General features: G+C 41.1%; 1 protein-coding gene across 3 annotated transcripts in view; it reads left to right on the forward strand.

Annotated features, from left to right (window-relative positions):
- The window catches only part of LOC109029067 (large ribosomal subunit protein eL21-like), a 124,941-nt gene that overhangs the window by 75,319 nt on the left and 31,823 nt on the right, over window positions 1–17,799 (forward strand). For 2 of the 3 annotated variants that reach the window (XR_008670630.2, XM_055359203.2), the window contains exon 4: window positions 13,335–13,526. The exons of the other annotated variant lie outside the window; for it this stretch is intronic. The gene's annotated coding sequence lies outside the window, so the exon portion shown is untranslated. The remainder of the gene's footprint in view (window positions 1–13,334; window positions 13,527–17,799) is intronic. 3 annotated transcript variants of the gene reach the window in all.

The following is a 17,799-nucleotide window of genomic DNA, read 5'->3' on the forward strand; positions in this document are numbered from 1 at the left end:
ATGAGTAAGTAGGCAAATATGATTTATTCAGAATGTACCAATTCGGGTATGCACTTATGGAACCCAAGGTCATTGTAATGGTATTCAAAAGTTGGAAACTATCTAACAATAATAAATGTTAAGTTACTATTATTTTTGAAAGATATATTAGTGATATACTTTTTATTATTATTTTTTTTTAGACAGAGAGTCTTACTCTACAGCCCAGGCTTTGAGTGCAGTGGCATGATCATAGTTTACAGCAGCCTCAAATTCCTGGGCTCAAGTCAACCTCTCATCTCAGCCTCCCGAGCAGCTAGGATTATAAGCACATGCCACCATGTCCAGCTAATATTATTTTTAAAAAATTTTTGTAGAAACGGTCTCACTCTCTTGCCCGGGCTGATCTCAAACACTTGTTCCCAAGATCTTCCTACCTTGGCCTCCCGAAGTGCTGGAATTACAGGCATAAGCCACCACACCTGGCCTTAATGACATAATTTACACTAAATGTTTTGAGAGGGAGGGAGAGAAAAGCTGAAAGCCAGAATGCTAACTGGAAGAAATATATTAAAAAGTTGAAAGGACTTATCTCTGTGAGATGGGATTTTTCTCCTTTTCATGTTTCTGTATTTTCCTAATTTCCTATGACAAGTATGTGTTACTTTTATAATTAAATTAAAAAATTGTAAGGTGAAAAATGTAAGATTGTTATAAGTATGCTGGCACCCAGTGATGGTAATGTTTATCTTCAAATATACCTTAAGCTAAAATGTATCTTTCTAATGAAATTTTAGTTTTTAAATGTTCCTTTATAACTTTTCTTTCAATATTTTACTATAATTAGCTTTCTGGTTTTAAAATTTCACATTTAAGGAAGAACTTTCAAATATGTGCCTATGTATTCAGAGATATTTACAGTGCTTTCGTACATTATGTCATTTAATCCAGACAGTAATCCCATGAGGTTGGTGTTGTTATCACCTTTTTACAGAGGAAAACCAAGGTTCAGAGATGTTAAGGAACCAAAATCACAGTTAGTGGGTAGCAGAGACAGCTCCAATACAATTTTTTCAAAACTGGAAATTCAGAGTTTCTTGCATTTCACAATGGTGCCTGTTATGTAGCTCTGAAATGATTCCAAACACTTACATAGATTGCTACGTGTGACATACGTTTTGCTGTGATAAGAACATGGAGTGTAATCCCCCTCCACATGGAATGTTACGTTGCGATGTTATAGGACCAACAGATTCATATGCCTGCTGTGCAGTGACAGACAGGTACAGAGATAGCAGGGTTTGCAGCAGAGAAAGAGTGTAATGATCACAGGGCACCAAGCAAGGGGATGGGAGGAGACCCTTAAATCCATCTCTCCGAGAAGTTTCTAGCTGACGTTTTTCAGGGGGTCATGGAGGGTGAGGGGCTGGGAAATTGGGGTCGTTGTTTGGTCAGGTAATGGGGATGAAATCATCAGGATGTGGAAACTGCATTCTTTGGTGAGTCATCTCTTCATGGGGTCCTTCAGACCAGGTGATGTCAGTAGTTTCACTGGTATACAAAACCTGAAAGAGCAAATGAAAACCTCAAATGGAAAACTTAACATTTTATAATGTTTAAATTGTTCTCTATAGAGCAGTTAAGGGGAACTATAATCTTGTAACAGGGTCTATGTGATTCTAAGGCAAGAGGCACAAAACAACTATGAGCGAGTGGGTCAGAGAGCAGGCTGACCTAGCGATTAATGCTGCATGTGCTGCAAGCTTGGTATATTTTTGTTTCTTCCTCTCACTTCTTCCATGATTAATTTATAAAGTTTACAGGGACGGTTTCAACACCTTATCAGACTAGATATATGAGTTATTGGCCTCAACTACTGGACTCCAAAATACATATAAACCCAAGAATTTTAATTAAGAACAATTTTTTTTTGACATAGGGTCTCATTCTGTTGCCCAGGCTGGAGCAGAGTGGCATGATCATGGCTCACTGCAGCCTCTACCTCTTGGGCTTACGTAATCCTCCCCCTTCAGCCTCCCAGGTAGCTTGGACTATAGGCACATGCTGCCACGCCTGGCTAAATTTTGTATTTTTTTGTAGAGACGAGTTTTCACCATGTTTGCCAGGCTGGTGTCAAACTCCTGGGCTCAAGCGACTTGCCCACCTTGGCCTCCCAAAGTGCTGCGATTGCAGGCATGAGCCACCACGCCCAGCTGAACCCAAGATTTTGACAGAAAGATTGAGAGCTTAGGCGATGGGTGCCAGAGCTACTCTCTGCCAACCTCCCCACCAACACCAGCATCACTCACTAGCAGTGAGGGGCCTTGTGTGTCCGCCGTGTTGGTCAAATCATCTCTTCTGAAAGCCTCCCCTGTTAAGGTATACCTCAAACTTCTATTAGACTTTACATCTGCAGAGGCCTGCTTCCATCCTCAGTAATTATATTCTTTTTTTTTTTTTGAGACGGAGTCCTGCTCTGTCGCCCAGGCTGGAGTGCAGTGGCATGATCTCGGCTCACTGCAACCTCCACTTCCTGGGTTCAAGCAATTTTCCTGTTTCAGCCTCCCGAGCAGCTGGGACTACAGGCACAAGCCACCAAGCCCAGCTGATTTTTTCGTATTTTTAGTAGAGGTGGGGTTTCACCATATTGGTCAGGCTGGTCTGGAACTCCTGACCTCAGGTGATCCACCCGCCTTGGCCTCCCAAAATACTGGGGTTACAGGCATAAGCCACTGCACCCAGCCCCTAAGTAACTAAATTCTAATAATTGGATTCTAAAGAAAATCAGAACTCATTCACTATGTGACTAATATACTTCATTTATGGAGTGCATTCCTGTGAGATTTGTTGTCATTATTCTCCCCCTCTTTAAGCATTGTAAAAAAAAATCTGTTTGTATGTCAATAACCCATGTGATTCATGAAATCATATTCTGATCCTCTTGTTTTAACCATACAAAGTAGTGGCTTGCTAGCATTATTTATATCCCAATGTGCCCTAGACATTTCAATCAAGCAGAGATGTTTGGATCAGCATGGTATAAGTACACGTGTTCTCAAATTTATTTTCACTGTTGCTTCCTATAATTAATTACTGACATAATTTCAAATAGCTAATAGTTGCTTAATATGTAGAAATAACTGAATACAACTCATCTCTGCTCTATTTTTTAAATGTATTTTTAGTGTGTATTTTATTTTCTTGATTATAAATGTAACAACTGTTCATGTAGAATTTTTGTTAATTAGGATTATTTTGCCATGCTGATTTTTAAAACATTTTTTCCCACTTAATGTAGTGGGTCTGTTATAGAATTGTTTCTAATTTAATATTCAAATTTTTATGAAAATAGGCCAGGTGCAGTGGCTCACACCTGTAGTCTCAATACTTTGGACGGCTGAGGTGGGCATATTCCTCGAGCCCAGGAGTTCAAGAACTGTCTGGGCAACATGGCAAAACTCCGTCTCTACAAAAAATATATAGAAATTAGCAGGGCATGGTGATGTATGCCTGTAGTCTCAGCTACTCTGGAAACTGAGGTGGGGGAATCCAATGAGCCCAAGAGGTTGAGGATGCAGTGGGCCATGATCGCACCACCACACTCCAGCCTGGGCAACAGAGCGAGACCTTGTCTCAATAAATAAATAAATTCATTTTAATGAAAATAATACATTTATGCAGATTAAAATAGTCAAATACTGTGATTAAGTTTATAGTGAAAAATAGCAGTCCCCTTTACTCTTCCTCCCATTCTAATTCCCATTCTTCCATAGATAACTGCTGTTTTAGTCTATTCAAACTGCTCTAACAAAATACCTTCGACTGGATAATTTATAACCAACAGAAATGTATTGCACAGTTCTGGAGGCTGGAGAGTCCAAGCTCAGGGTGCTGGCAGACTCAGCATCTGGTGAGGGTCCATTTCCTCATAGATGGCACCTTCTAGCTCCGCTCTCACTTAGTGGAAGCGCAAAGAGGGAAACAAGCTCCCTCACACCACTTTTATAAGGGCACTAATTACATTCACTAGGGCTCTGCCTTCGTGACCTAACCACCTCCCAAAGATCCCACCTCTTAATATCAACACATTGGAGATTAGATTTCAACATATGAATTTTGGAGGGACACAAATATTCAGACCATAGCAACCACTTTGGAAATATCTTAGCTATTTTGGTGGTATATACCTTGGTAATCTGAAATAACACGTGAATACTGCTGTTTTCTGTTTTGTATTGTTGTTTTTAAAATTTCAGTATCTGCTTTGACATGCTGGTTTCTATGGGAGCCCTTCATTTCCCTGGTCTTATGTTTCTACTTGGGGCAATGTTAGCAAAAATAACTCTTTGGGCCTCTCTCTCCATTTCTCACTCCCTCCTCCAGGAAGAAGGGACTTACTTGGCTAGTGAGCAGGCCTGCCTCAGCCTCTTCTTTCTCTTGGATGAACCTGCCTGAGGCAAGGTGCCTTCAATTTGGCTCTCCCATTTGGTGAGCATATTGAGGCAGTGTCTGTTCTGTGCAATAGGTTAGTGATGAAGGGGCTAAGCCTGCTTAACTCATAGTTGAAATATTAGGAAGATCACACTCTGTGCTCCAACCCAGCATTCGTTTGACAGAAGCTATTAATGCTCCCCTCCCAGGCCCCCACCTACGTGTAACTGTAAGCTCACCTGCTGTGGTGTGACAGCTTCCACCCTGCTGACAGCCTCCCACCTTGAGCTCTAGCATCTCTTTACTTCACCACAGCAGGGCTTTCTTTGGCCCGACAGGAGCTCTTAGTTGTATAAGCAGAATGAGAAATGCAGAGGCGTTTGTCTACGCCATCTTCAACAAGTCGACCAGCCTCCCTGTCCTCTGGTGGGACAATGCAAAGGCGTGTTCCACCCTGTTTCTCAGAAGGTCTCCAGTGGGACTGAGCTCACTGACACATTCTTAATGGCTTTTCTCCTTTTCCAGTCTCTCTTTCCCATACCCTCACTCCACTTCCTAGAATCACTTCCCCCAAAACCTTCCCACACCCAAACCTTGAAGCTGATATTTTGATGTTTATCCATCTGACTCTTATGGCCATCTCTCAATTGATTCTGAACAATCTCCTATGATGAAAGATGAGGATTTAAGTGGGGCATGGTGGCTCATACCTGTAATCCCAGCACTTTGGGAGGCCGAGGTGGGTGGGTCACCAGAGGTCAGAAGTTCAAGACCAGCCTGGTCAACATGGTGAAACCCCATCTCTACTAAATATACAAAAATTAGCCGGGCATGGTGGCATGTGCCTGTAATCCCAGCTACTAAGGAGGCTGAGGCAAGACAATTGCTTGAACCCGGGAGGCGGAGGTTGCAGTGAGCCGAGATCATGCCACTGAGCTCCAGCCTGGGCAACAAGAACAAAACTTCATCTCAAAAAAAAAGAAAGATGAGGATTTAAGTCTGTTTCTCTCCCCACACTCTCCACTTACATACATGCGTGCTTTTCCAATCTGCATGCCTCAAATATAGTTATACAACCAGTATTGAATTAAATTAGTATTAAATAATTGCATGATTATGACCATAAGTAAATATCTGATCCACATATATACTACCTTAAACTTCCTGCATCAACTTTTGTCTATAAAACCCCTCTGACATGGCCAAACACATCTGACCATCTATCAGTCCCATTTTTTCTTGGCGTTGTTGCTCCTGCCTCCTGCTCCAGCCTGGCCTGGTTGCTGTCCGACCTGCTACCCAGATTCTGACCTTTGCCACCATCATGGGATGTCCCCTGGCCTCCTCTGGTGCTGGACCTCCATTTTCCTCTTTCTCACTTTACTCTCTTATTTTAGTGGAGCCCAATAACTCCCAGGAGCTTTCTGAGAAGCAGATATGGAAGGTAAATTATTTGAGTCCTTGCTTGTCTGAAAAAATCTTTAGCTTTTTACTTTATGTAGAGTTTAAGCAGACAGAGAATTTTACTTAGAAATCATCTTCTTTTAGAATTTGGAAGTTTTAATCAATTATCATCTAGTTTCCAGTGGTTGCTACTAGGAATTTTGATCCCATTTTGATTCCTGATACTTTGTGACCTTGCTTTGCTTTTCTCTTTCTTTCCTTCTTTCCTTTTCTTTTCCCTCCCTCTCTCTCTTCTTTCTTTCCCTTTCTTTCTTTCCTTTTCTTTCTTTCTCTCTGTCTTTCTTTCTTTCTCACTTTCCTTCTTTTTTTTTTTTTTTTTTTTTTTGACAGGGTCTCACTCTGTCCCCCAGGCTAGAGTGCAGTGTCAAGATCTCAGCTCACTGCAGCCTTGACCTCCTGGGCTCAAGCAATCTTTCCACCTCAGCCTCCCAAGTAGCTGAGACTACAGGCATGTGCCACCATTCCTAGTTAATTTTGTATTATTTGTAGAGATGGGGTCTCCCTGTGTTGCCCAGGCTGGTCTCAAACCCCTGGGCTCAAGCAATCTGCCTGCCTCAGCCTCCCAAAGTGTTGGGATTACAGGCGTGAGCCACTGTGCCCAGACTAATTTTTCCTTTCAAGGAGTTTTCATAGATATGTCTTTTAAAATCTTTTGTCTTTTGAAATTTCATGATGTTGTTCTTTGGTTTAGTTTTTTGACAGGACTGTAACTGAGATGTTTTCATCAGAAAACTCAGGTCCTTAAATTCTGGGAAATTGGTTTGTACATCTCTAATGCTCTTCCTTACATATTGCATCTGTTTGTCTTGTTTGTGTGTGTGCGTGTTTTGTTTTCTTGTCTTGTTCGTGTGTGTGTGTGTGTTGTGTGTTTTGGTTTTTTTTTTGTTGTTGTTTTTAAGACAGGGTCTCACTCTGTTGCCCAGGCTGAAGTGTAATGGTGCAATCATAGTTCACTGCAGCCTCAAACCTCTGGGCTGAAGGAATCCTCCTGCCTCAGCCTCCTGAGTAGCTGGGACTATAGGCATGCACCACCATGCCTGGCTTATTTCGCTATGTTGCCCAGGCTGGTCTTGAACTTCTGGCCACAAGTGATCTGCCCTCTTGGCCTCCCAAAGTGCTGGGATGACAGGCATGAGCCACTGCATCTGGCATCTGTTTATCTTTTTGTTCTTTCTGGGAAATACACTTGACCGTATATTCAAGCTTCCTTTTGATTTTTCATTTCTACCATCTTATTTTTTAATGTTGAAGGCCTTTAGACTATTCTCTAAATATTCCTTTAAAAATAGTGTTCCTGAGATCACAGCCTTTCTGATACAACCATTTGAGAGAACAAATTTCCACTTTTCTGTCAGGGGAGGGAACGGGTAGCCACGTAGAGAGGGATGAAGAGATGGGGAAGTGGGTCATCTCCCTACTCCTTTTCAAGATTTTTAACCAATCCTTCTGTTTTAGGCCCAATTGTATCCCTACCTGAGCTCTTCTGTGATTCTACAGTTTGCTTCTTATTAGTCCTTTCCATGCAGCCCTCCTTTACTCTGACCTTTTCTCCCCCAATGCAGACTTAAATTTCAATTCTCTGGTCTGCTAAATCAATTACTACTCATACATATGTTTCTAGGAGGTAGAATATTTTTACCATAGAATTGTAAGATGATTGACATATACTTCCAACTACCTCTCTAATAACGGCATGACATTTGCATAGTATGTTGTAGTTTCTTTTTTTCTTTTTTCTTTTTTTTTTTGAGACGGAGTCTCGCTCTGCTCTGTCGCCCAGGCTGGAGTGCAGTGGCACAATCTCCGCTCACTGCCAGCTCCGCCTCCCGGGTTCATGCCATTCTACTGCCTCAGCCTCCCGAGTAGCTGGGACTACAGGCGCCTGCCACCATGCCCGGCTAATTTTTTGTATTTTTGGTAGAGACAGGGTTTCACCATGTTAGCCAGGATGGTCTTGATCTCCTGACCTCGTGATCCACCCGCCTCGGCCTCCCAAAATGCTGGGACTACAGGCGTGAGCCACCGCGCCCAGCCTGTATGTTGTAGTTTCTGTAGTACTCTCACATATATGCTCCCATGTCGTCCTTCCATCAGTTTGGTGAAAAAGGGTTTATTATTCCCATTATGCAGGCTCATTTAGCACTTAAAGCAAGATAGTGATTGCTGAATGACAACCCCTAATAAGCCAGCTTTACAGATGATAATTCGTTTAATCCTCAAAACAACTTTTTACGGTAGGAAGTATTACTATCGCCATCTTATAGTTGGGAAAATTGAGGCACAGAGGTTTAGTAATTTACCCAAGTTCCATTAGCTAGTACATAGTGAAGCTGAGGCTTGGCAGTCTGCCTCTAAAGTCCATGATCTTAAATTGTATTTTATGTTGCAAATAAAATGTTAAATAACAGACTCAAAAAAAGTAATTTTCTAGAGTCAGACAGGAGATAAAGGGTTAGAACAAGTGCTTGAGCCAGTGTTTTTGACTCCCTGCCTAAAATGCTCTCCAAATTACCATTCAAGGTGGTTGTCAACATTGAAATTTATAGTAGAGCAGTGAGACACCTCAGAGACATAAGTTGCTAGGGATTCTGCTCTTCTTATAGAGTTGTGATAAATGCACTTGGTATGTAAATCTTTGATTCTATCTACAACTGGTTTCTTAGAATGGATTTTTAGAAGCTGTATTACTGGATGAAAAATACATGAGGTTCTTGGCACAATGTTTCACACTTGTAATCCCAGCTACTCAGGAGGCTGAAGCAGAAGGATCATTTGAGCCCAGGAGTTCAAGGCTGCAGTAAGCTATGATTATGCCACTGCACTCCAGCCTGGGTGACAGAGTGAGAGCCTGTCTAAAATATAATTAATAGCTGGGCACGGTGGCTCATGCCTGTAATCCCAGCACTTTTGGAGGCTGAGGCAGGCAAATCACTTGAGGCCAGGAGTTAGAGACCAGCCTGGCCAACATGGTGAAACCCCATCTCTACTAAAAATACAAAAAAAATAAGCTGGGTGTGGTGGTGGGCACCTGTAATCCCAGCTAATTGGGAGGCTGAGGCAGGAGAATTGCTTGAACCTGGGAGTCAGAGGTTGCAGTGATCTGAGATAGTGCCTCTGCACTCCAGCCTGGGCAACAGAGCGAGACTCCATCTCTAAATAAATAAATAAATAAATGAATAAATAAATAAAGGAGGAAATAAAATACAGCATAACAAATACTAAAATATTTCTCTGGCTTACAGAAAAGGTTTTCTTCTTAATTCTGTTTATCTAAAGATTTGTAAGAGAAGTAAAAATGATACAGTGAACATAAAACCAACCAACCTAAGATTTCCCCTTTTTCTTCTAACAGAATCCAGTATTCATGGTCTATATTACTTTTAAATAAGAGAGGAAATTTCTATAAAATGCTTTTTACTATAATAATTCCTACCAAGTCCTATAAAATTTCTGGACTTCTGCACCACCGACAGAGTTATTAAGTAAAGCCCAGAGTTTATTGATGAAACAATGCTTTAGCAAAACAGCCACAGGCAGCTTAAGTAAAAGGGAGTAAGCACTTGACTTACAAAATTTACCTGAATAATTTCTGGCTGTTTTATAAATAAATAAATGGATTTTCCTAAAAGGAGAGTTCTAAAAGGAGAGTTTCTAAGGAGAATATTGCTCACAGGTGAATTCCACTTTTCAGAAACAGTGAACAATTTGAACCTGGCTACTGAGGTCCAAATTTCCTCCCACCCCCAGTGATTTAGTCTACTGGCAGGGTGGGAGTTTCCCAGGCACAACTGCAGCTGCCCAAGCTGCAGCTGCAACCCAGGCACCCCTGTGCTCTTGGGAGCCAGGAGCAGGCAGGAGTCCTGCCCTCCCAGGTGCAGCTGCAGCTGCTCAAGCCCTGGCTGTGGACCCAGGCATCTCTGCACTCTCAGGGCTCCGGGAAGGTCCCCCAATCCCCTGCAGGCTTGGAAGTGCCTGCTCCCACTGCTTGGCTTCTCTCTGCTCTCAGCACCCAATCCGGTCATGGAGCAAAGTTGAGGCTGAGCCTGGGCACTGTTGCAATCTGGCCGGGTGTGCACATGCTCAGGGCAGTGCTGACATGCCAGCCCCCTGCCGCCTTGGGCCCCTCTGGACTTTGGGGGCCAGTGATCACAGGAGAGAGGCGGGGGGGGGGGGTGCTGAGGGCAGCTCTGCGCTGGCCTGCAGGTGCCCCTTTGCACAAACAGCCTGGGCATCATGAATGGCGGCAAGAGGCAGACAGGCTCCTGGGCAGAAGGGGGCGGGTCCCTGGTGAAGCCCCACCTTCAAGCTGGGGAGGGCCTGTGCCTGGGGGACGAGCTGCTGGTCCCATGGACCAGAGTGGAAACTTGTGATGCCTTTTCCGGGCCTGCCCATGGTTGCCCGTGGACCAATCAGTGTGCACTTCCTCTTCTCTGAGGCCCATAAAAGTTCTGGACTGAGCCAGACTAGAGGGATGACAGGACCACCAGCTGCAGAGAGAAGCTACCCCCTCTGCTGAGAGCTGAACACTTGTCAAGATGCCCTGCCTGCAGAGAGGAGCTACCCTCTCTGCTAAGAGCTGAACACTCATCGGGACACCCTGGCTACGGAGAGGGGCTGCCCACTTTGGGTCTCCTCCGAGCTGCTCTATTGCTCAATAAAGCTCCTCTTCATCTTGCCCACCCTCCACTTGTCTGTGTACCTCATTCTTCCTGGACACAGGACAAGAACTTGGGACCTCCTGAATGGTGGGGCTAAAAGAGCTGTAACACAAACAGGGCTGAAACACACCCCTTACTCACCACATTGAGGGCAACCAGAAGAGAGGAGAGAAGAGCTGCAACCCTTCAGGGAGCCCAGACCTAGGAAATCCCCAAACCAGGGCTGTGACATGCTCTTTAGGGCTCTGCAGTTCCTGGTGTCTCCAAGCTTTTAGGCACCACCACGTTCCCCAATGTGAGCTGTGGAAGCTGCTTATGGTACACCTGTTCTAGCTGCAGCCTGGCAGGGAGCCTGCACGCATGCTAGCACCTGGAGCTGCTCGCCCCAACGCAGCCAGCATGACTGGTCGTGTGCAGTGGTCAGACCCCACACTCGCTCACACACCCTTTGCTGCTCCATGCCTGGCTTGGCCTTGGCATGCATGGGATCCAGACCAGTAGCATGAGCCTAGTGCAGCCTGCTAGGCCAAGTGGGCAGAATGAGTCCAGTGGGCCAGAGCAAAACTCAGGCAAAGGTGCCACCAGCCATAGAGGTTTCTGGCTGGTGAAGCAACACCCCAAGGATCCCTTAACAATATGATTACTGAAAACTACCCCTTTTAAATACCAAGAGAAAGATGTGAGTGATTCAGCTGACTTCTCAAGAGAAATGTCAAAAATAAATATTTTGTTTGTATCTTTGAATTTAGCAAGTCATAAATCTCAGCTTGTGAATTGCTATCTTAGAGTATACTGTAGGACAGAGAAACTTTAGCAATACTCAAAGCAGCAGTTGAAAATGCTTCCCCGAGAGTGGGTGGTTCTGGTTGCTTCCTTGGAGTACATTGTCAGCGACCAACCATGAAAGAAAAGTCTTTAGAGATTAAACATAATAATATGAATTTTTTTAAAAGACAGCAGAAGCAGAACAAGTTAGCTCTGAGTCAAACTGACAGGGATAGATACTGCCAAGTCTTGTTCTTTTATTTTATTATTTTACTCATCCTCATTTAACAGATGGGAAAACAGAGACACTAAGAGGTTGAATAGCTTGCCCAAGGCTACACAACTGCAAACTGGATTTGAACCCAGATGGTCTGACTCCAGAGCTCATGCTGGTAACAACTATGTTATGCTGTGCCCAGACCTGGTATTAGCAATTTGTTTTAGTAATAAAGGCAGTTTCATTTAGTGCTAGTAATAAAGGCAGTTCCATTATTACCTTTGAGCAGTCACTGTCTTGTTAGGGAGAGAAATCTTTTACTTTTATTTTTAACTTTTTTTAAGAGATGGAGTCTCACTATGTTGCCCAGGCTGGTCTTGAACTTCTGGCCTCAAAGGATCCTCCTGCCTCAGCCTCCCAAGTAGCTGGGATTACAGATTACAGGTGCAAGCCACCATACCTGGTGGGGACAGAAATCTTGCATACACAAAGATTATTGTGTTAAGTAATAGTTAAGTAATACTATTACTTAACTCAAACGTTGTGAGGATGAAATTAGTTAATTCATGTAAAATGCTTAGAATATCACTATCCTTCATAATTTTACATATATACTTGACATATATTATCCTTTGAAGTTCTAAAAACCACTTTATAAATACTTACTTATAAGTACTTGCCTTATAAGTACTTATAAGTAAATATTATTAACTCCATTTTACAGATGAAAATATCTAAACTTTGGGGCCTGAAACACCTTCACTTGAATTTTACCTCTTAGATGTTTTTCTTTTTCAAGTTAAAAAATAATAATAATCCTGAGCTGACATTCAGAAGAATATGCCTACCTCCTATGCTGACTGTTAGAGTTGAATGAGTCAAGGAATGTAAAGCACCTTGCTCCATGCCTGGTGAATGTTAGCAGGACTGCAGCTTTGTCCATCTCTAGAAAGCTTTGTTCACATTATAATGTATATAAATGGAGCCCCAATTTCCTTCCTGATGCAATAATCCTAATTCAATCATATTTACTTCTTTTGAATACTTTAGTAATGAAAAACTTACTTTACTAAGTGGCCTATTATTTTTGAGGATTTTTAATTGTTAGGAAGTTCTTCATTGTGGTGAACTGAAGTCTGCCCTCTTATAACATGGACCCACTGAGATGAGCTCTACTCCTTTCAAAGGCACAGAAGGAGTCTTATGCAGGGTCCTTACAGTCCTTACGCAGGGCGGGTGATGGGGAGGCATAGGCCAAGAATATCTATGGATACATTTCAAGGGTCTATGAATTTAGATTGGGAAAATATACAACATCCTCATTTTCACTCATCTCTAAATTTAGATTTCCTTCAATTATTGAGTGGAGGCAACAAACCACAGTAGCATTAATAGTCTCTATGACTTTGTCAATTACGGGAATCACAGATATTTCTGTATCATATTCCTGTTGTCCTAAAAATCTTAAAATCTCATTTATTCAGGGTAACTGCAATTACTGAAGTTTTTAGGCCTGCTGCTACACCTTATTATTTGCATTAATAAAAAACATACATGTTGCTATAGCACAAGCTTGTTTAAAAAAAAATTTCAAGGACTGTCTTTCAACATAATTGGTTTCTTTGTAATCCTGTGCATTATAGTTTCTACATTTAAAAACATTATTAGAATAATGTTTCTATGGAATATGGAAAGGGTCCATAAGCTTCTCTGGATCACCAAAGGGGTCCATGGCATAAAAAACTTTTAGAAACTCTAGTCTAATTTCTTATGTATAAGTCAGGCCTTCAAATATTTGAAAACAGCTTTCTCTTTTTCAGAAAAAAGGTCCCTGGTATCCTATTTCAGGACAATATTTTTCAGGAAGCTGCAGCCTGGGAAGGGCCAGCCCAGGAATGAGATCCTCCTGCTGGGGAGATGGAGCCGGCATCACAGGACCAGAGCCAGCTGCCCATGCGGGCAGCAATACCGTTCTGCAGCAATGCATGATGGTGGAGGGAAGGCTAACAAAAGTAGGTGGTATTTCAAGAAAGTAGTCCATGTGCCTGGGTGTGCATGGTGGGGGCGGGGGCCGGTAGTGGTGAATGCGATAGTAATAGAAATTAGCAGAGTCCCATTTAGTGGACAGAGCTCAGAAGCAGAACAGAAATCCCGGGTGTTAGGCATTATGCTAGGCAATTTATAGACATTAATGGTTTTATCCTCAAAGTAAAGCAGTGTGGTGAATATTATTTCACCTAGTCTCTTTCTGAGCTACCCAAAGTTTAGAAAAAGTTAATTTACCCAAGTTTATCCAGATGTCTAGAAAACTAGGCAAAGAGCTGGAAAGCTTTTGAGGATATTTGGGTAACTAGTGAGCATGCTCTGGGCTGTAGTGAGAGGGTTTTTAGCTATATGGGGTTGGGGTTGGGGTTCACAAGAGCCAAGAAAGACCTTCCTCCTAAAGTGACTTGGGGAATTAGCAAGATACAGAGAAGCACTCCAGTACAGAAACAAAGCAGAAACCACTTATCAGAACCGGTATCTAAAATGGCGCACGAGTCTTTAGAACAAGGGGAAGCATACAGTCACCCTTTCACCTCTATGCCTTTGCTCATGGCATTCCTTCTGCCTTATTCATATGACTTCCTCCCCTGTGACAGCCAAAGGCCACCTCTTCCTCCTTTAGAGAGACCAAATGCCTGTCAATTGATCATCTGTCTCTGGGGACTTCATCTGATTTATAATACTCTTTTTTGCCTTTCTGTTAGATCATTTCCCCTCTCAACCTGGTGTTATTTAACAAAGGCATGCAGAATCAAAGTGTCAGCTTACCTACAGAAACACGATTAAATGGTTTTAGCAAGAGTGCCAATAAGTGTATCTCTAAATGGATCTTTATTCATTTCAGGAAAAATACTGGTATTTAATCTAAAATATTTAACAGAGTTTTTTAAAAAGATGAATGTTTCTTAGGAGATATACCTAATGCTAAATGACAAGTTAATGGGTGCAGCACACCAGCATGGCACATGTATACATATGTAACTAACCTGCACATTGTGCACATGTACCCTAAAACTTAAAGTATAATAATAATAAAATAAAAAATAAAATAAAATAAATAAATAACAATCTAGAACTAGAAAAAAAAAGGTGAATGTTTCATCATGTACTTTCCCCTCAAGTCTTATAAAACCCATTTGTGCAAGTATTGCTTAAAAATATTGTTTATGCAAAAGATTTATTGGGTGTGCATCATCAATGAGCCTGAAATGGTATATAAAAGATAGGATGCATTTTACTATTGGTGTTTGGATGCACCATGATATTGACAGAATTCATTTCAATTCAAGAAGCACTTATTGGACAAATGCTATTAACAGAAGCTACTCTGGGAGATTAATCATTGAAGAAGATATACTCTCTGCTTTCAAAGAACTTTTCATTTAATGGCAGGGACTGAAATAATACACGAATGCTTATGGAGAGTTAAACAAAATGTAGCAATAGCAATATCTTCTTTCCTGCCAGAAGTAATCCTTGGAGAACAGGATTTGTCTTTTTCTTCCTTCCCTCACTCCTCCTTCATTTTCTTAATGCTTTAAATCATTCATAACATCTAACATACATGCTTCTTATAAGAGATTTCTAATAAATTTCAGGTAAATATTTGATTTCAAGTATTCTCAAAGTAAACCAGTGTGGTGAATATTATTTTTCCTATTCTCTTTCTGAGCTACCCAACATTTCAGTTTTGTAGGCTTCTGTATTTTGGCAGTATATAATGTGGGTCTAGGTGAATGCTATGCGTAATTCTTGCAAGTCACTAATTGATTATTTGCTTTTTCCAATTAAAAGACTATCCTTTTAACAATCTCTTGCATTATTATTATTAGATCAGCTTTTACTACAGGCAATATGAGTGTTACAATTCAAATTGATTTCTCTGAGACTTCGTTTCCCTTATTTTAACAAAGAAGGAATATTTTATTGTATGCATACTCTTTTAAAAACTCACAAAAACCAAACCCACAGGTAGAAGCAAAGAAAGTTTTCCAGCATCTCTGGGATAGGGCATCATATCTTACAGAAACATAAATAATACAAGAATGAAATTTACAAATTAACATTACCCTTTGCTTCTCCAGTCAAAAAAGGCTATAGAAAAAACACTTTAAATTGTATTCTAATATAAATTTGTTACACAATCAAACTTCAATTTACTCAAAGAGTTATTTTATTGTAAAGTGCAGAAAATAGAGTAGGCATCTAATAATCTGTTCATAATTAACAGTTAAGAGTTAGACACTTAAATAAATATAGCATGTATTACTTGTTAAACCTCATATTTATAATGAGCAGATGGTTTATCATTAGTAGTAACTGGTTTCTTACATTTTAGGAGAGACCAGATCCAGTAATGGAAGTAGAAACTACTTTAATGAAAACTGATTTTAGAAAAATATTTCCATGAGTCTGAGCTACTATAGTATTTATTACATATTTGGGTCCATTTCAACAGTTTAAAAATGTAGATGCTAACAAACTGAATTTTTTAGGGAGAGAACAAAGTAATACATCCTAGAGAAATATTTTTTGTTTACATCCTGTAGGAGTCTAGGTAGCAGGACAGAGCTAGGACATGGTAAACAGAGAATTACAATGTAATGAATAATTAGCTTCTACCTAAAGCTATAGAGGTATTGCTATCACTTGGACTAATAAAAGGCAATTTAAAAACTGTTTATAATGAAGTATTGTGAGCCTAAGTTTCAATGTCAATGACATTATTGGGATAGATGAGCTCCAAGGTCTCAAACAGTTCTAACATTTCTGTGCTTCCTTGACACCTATCAGAAGAGACCCCATTTTCTTTTTTTTTTTTTTATTATACTTTAAGTTTTAGGGTACATGTGCACATTGTGCAGGTTAGTTACATATGTATACATGTGCCATGCTGGTGGTATATCTCCCAATGCTATCCCTCCCCCCTCCCCCCACCCCACAACAGTCCCCAGAGTGTGATATTCCCCTTCCTGTGTCCATGTGATCTCATTGTTCAATTCCCACCTATGAGTGAGAATATGCGGTGTTTGGTTGTTTGTTCTTGCGATAGTTTACTGAGAATGATGGTTTCCAATTTCATCCATGTCCCTACAAAGGACATGAACTCATCATTTTTTATGGCTGCATAGTATTCCATGGTGTATATGTGCCACATTTTCTTAATCCAGTCTATCATTGTTGGACATTTGGGTTGGTTCCAAGTCTTTGCTATTGTGAATAATGCCGCAATAAACATACGTGTGCATGTGTCTTTATAGCAGCATGATTTATAGTCCTTTGGGTATATACCCAGTAATGGGATGGCTGGGTCAAATGGTATTTCTAGTTCTAGATCCCTGAGGAATCGCCACACTGACTTCCACAATGGTTGAACTAGTTTACAGTCCCACCAACAGTGTAAAAGTGTTCCTATTTCTCCACATCCTCTCCAGCACCTGTTGTTTCCTGACTTTTTAATGATTGCCATTCTAACTGGTGTGAGATGATATCTCATAGTGGTTTTGATTTGCATTTCTCTGATGGCCAGTGATGATGAGCATTTTTTCATGTGTTTTTTGGCTGCATAAATGTCTTCTTTTGAGAAGTGTCTGTTCATGTCCTTCGCCCACTTTTTGATGGGGTTGTTTGTTTTTTTCTTGTAAATTTGTTTGAGTTCATTGTAGATTCTGGATATTAGCCCTTTGTCAGATGAGTAGGTTGCGAAAATTTTCTCCCATGTTGTAGGTTGCCTGTTCACTCTGATGGTAGTTTCTTTTGCTGTGCAGAAGCTCTTTAGTTTAATTAGATCCCATTTGTCAATTTTGGCTTTTGTTGCCATTGCTTTTGGTGTTTTGGACATGAAGTCCTTGCCCACGCCTATGTCCTGAATGGTAATGCCTAGGTTTTCTTCTAGGGTTTTTATGGTTTTAGGTCTAAGGTTTAAATCTTTAATCCATCTTGAATTGATTTTTGTATAAGGTGTAAGGAAGGGATCCAGTTTCAGCTTTCTACATATGGCTAGCCAGTTTTCCCAGCACCATTTATTAAATAGGGAATCCTTTCCCCATTGCTTGTTTTTCTCAGGTTTGTCAAAGATCAGATAGTTGTAGATATGCGGTGTTATTTCTGAGGGCTCTGTTCTGTTCCATTGATCTATATCTCTGTTTTGGTACCAGTACCATGCTGTTTTTGTTACTGTAGCCTTGTAGTATAGTTTGAAGTCCGGTAGTGTGATGCCTCCAGCTTTGTTCTTTTGGC

Source organism: Gorilla gorilla, chromosome 10, assembly GCF_029281585.2.
Source record: "Gorilla gorilla gorilla isolate KB3781 chromosome 10, NHGRI_mGorGor1-v2.1_pri, whole genome shotgun sequence".
NCBI classification, from domain to species: domain Eukaryota; kingdom Metazoa; phylum Chordata; class Mammalia; order Primates; family Hominidae; genus Gorilla; species Gorilla gorilla.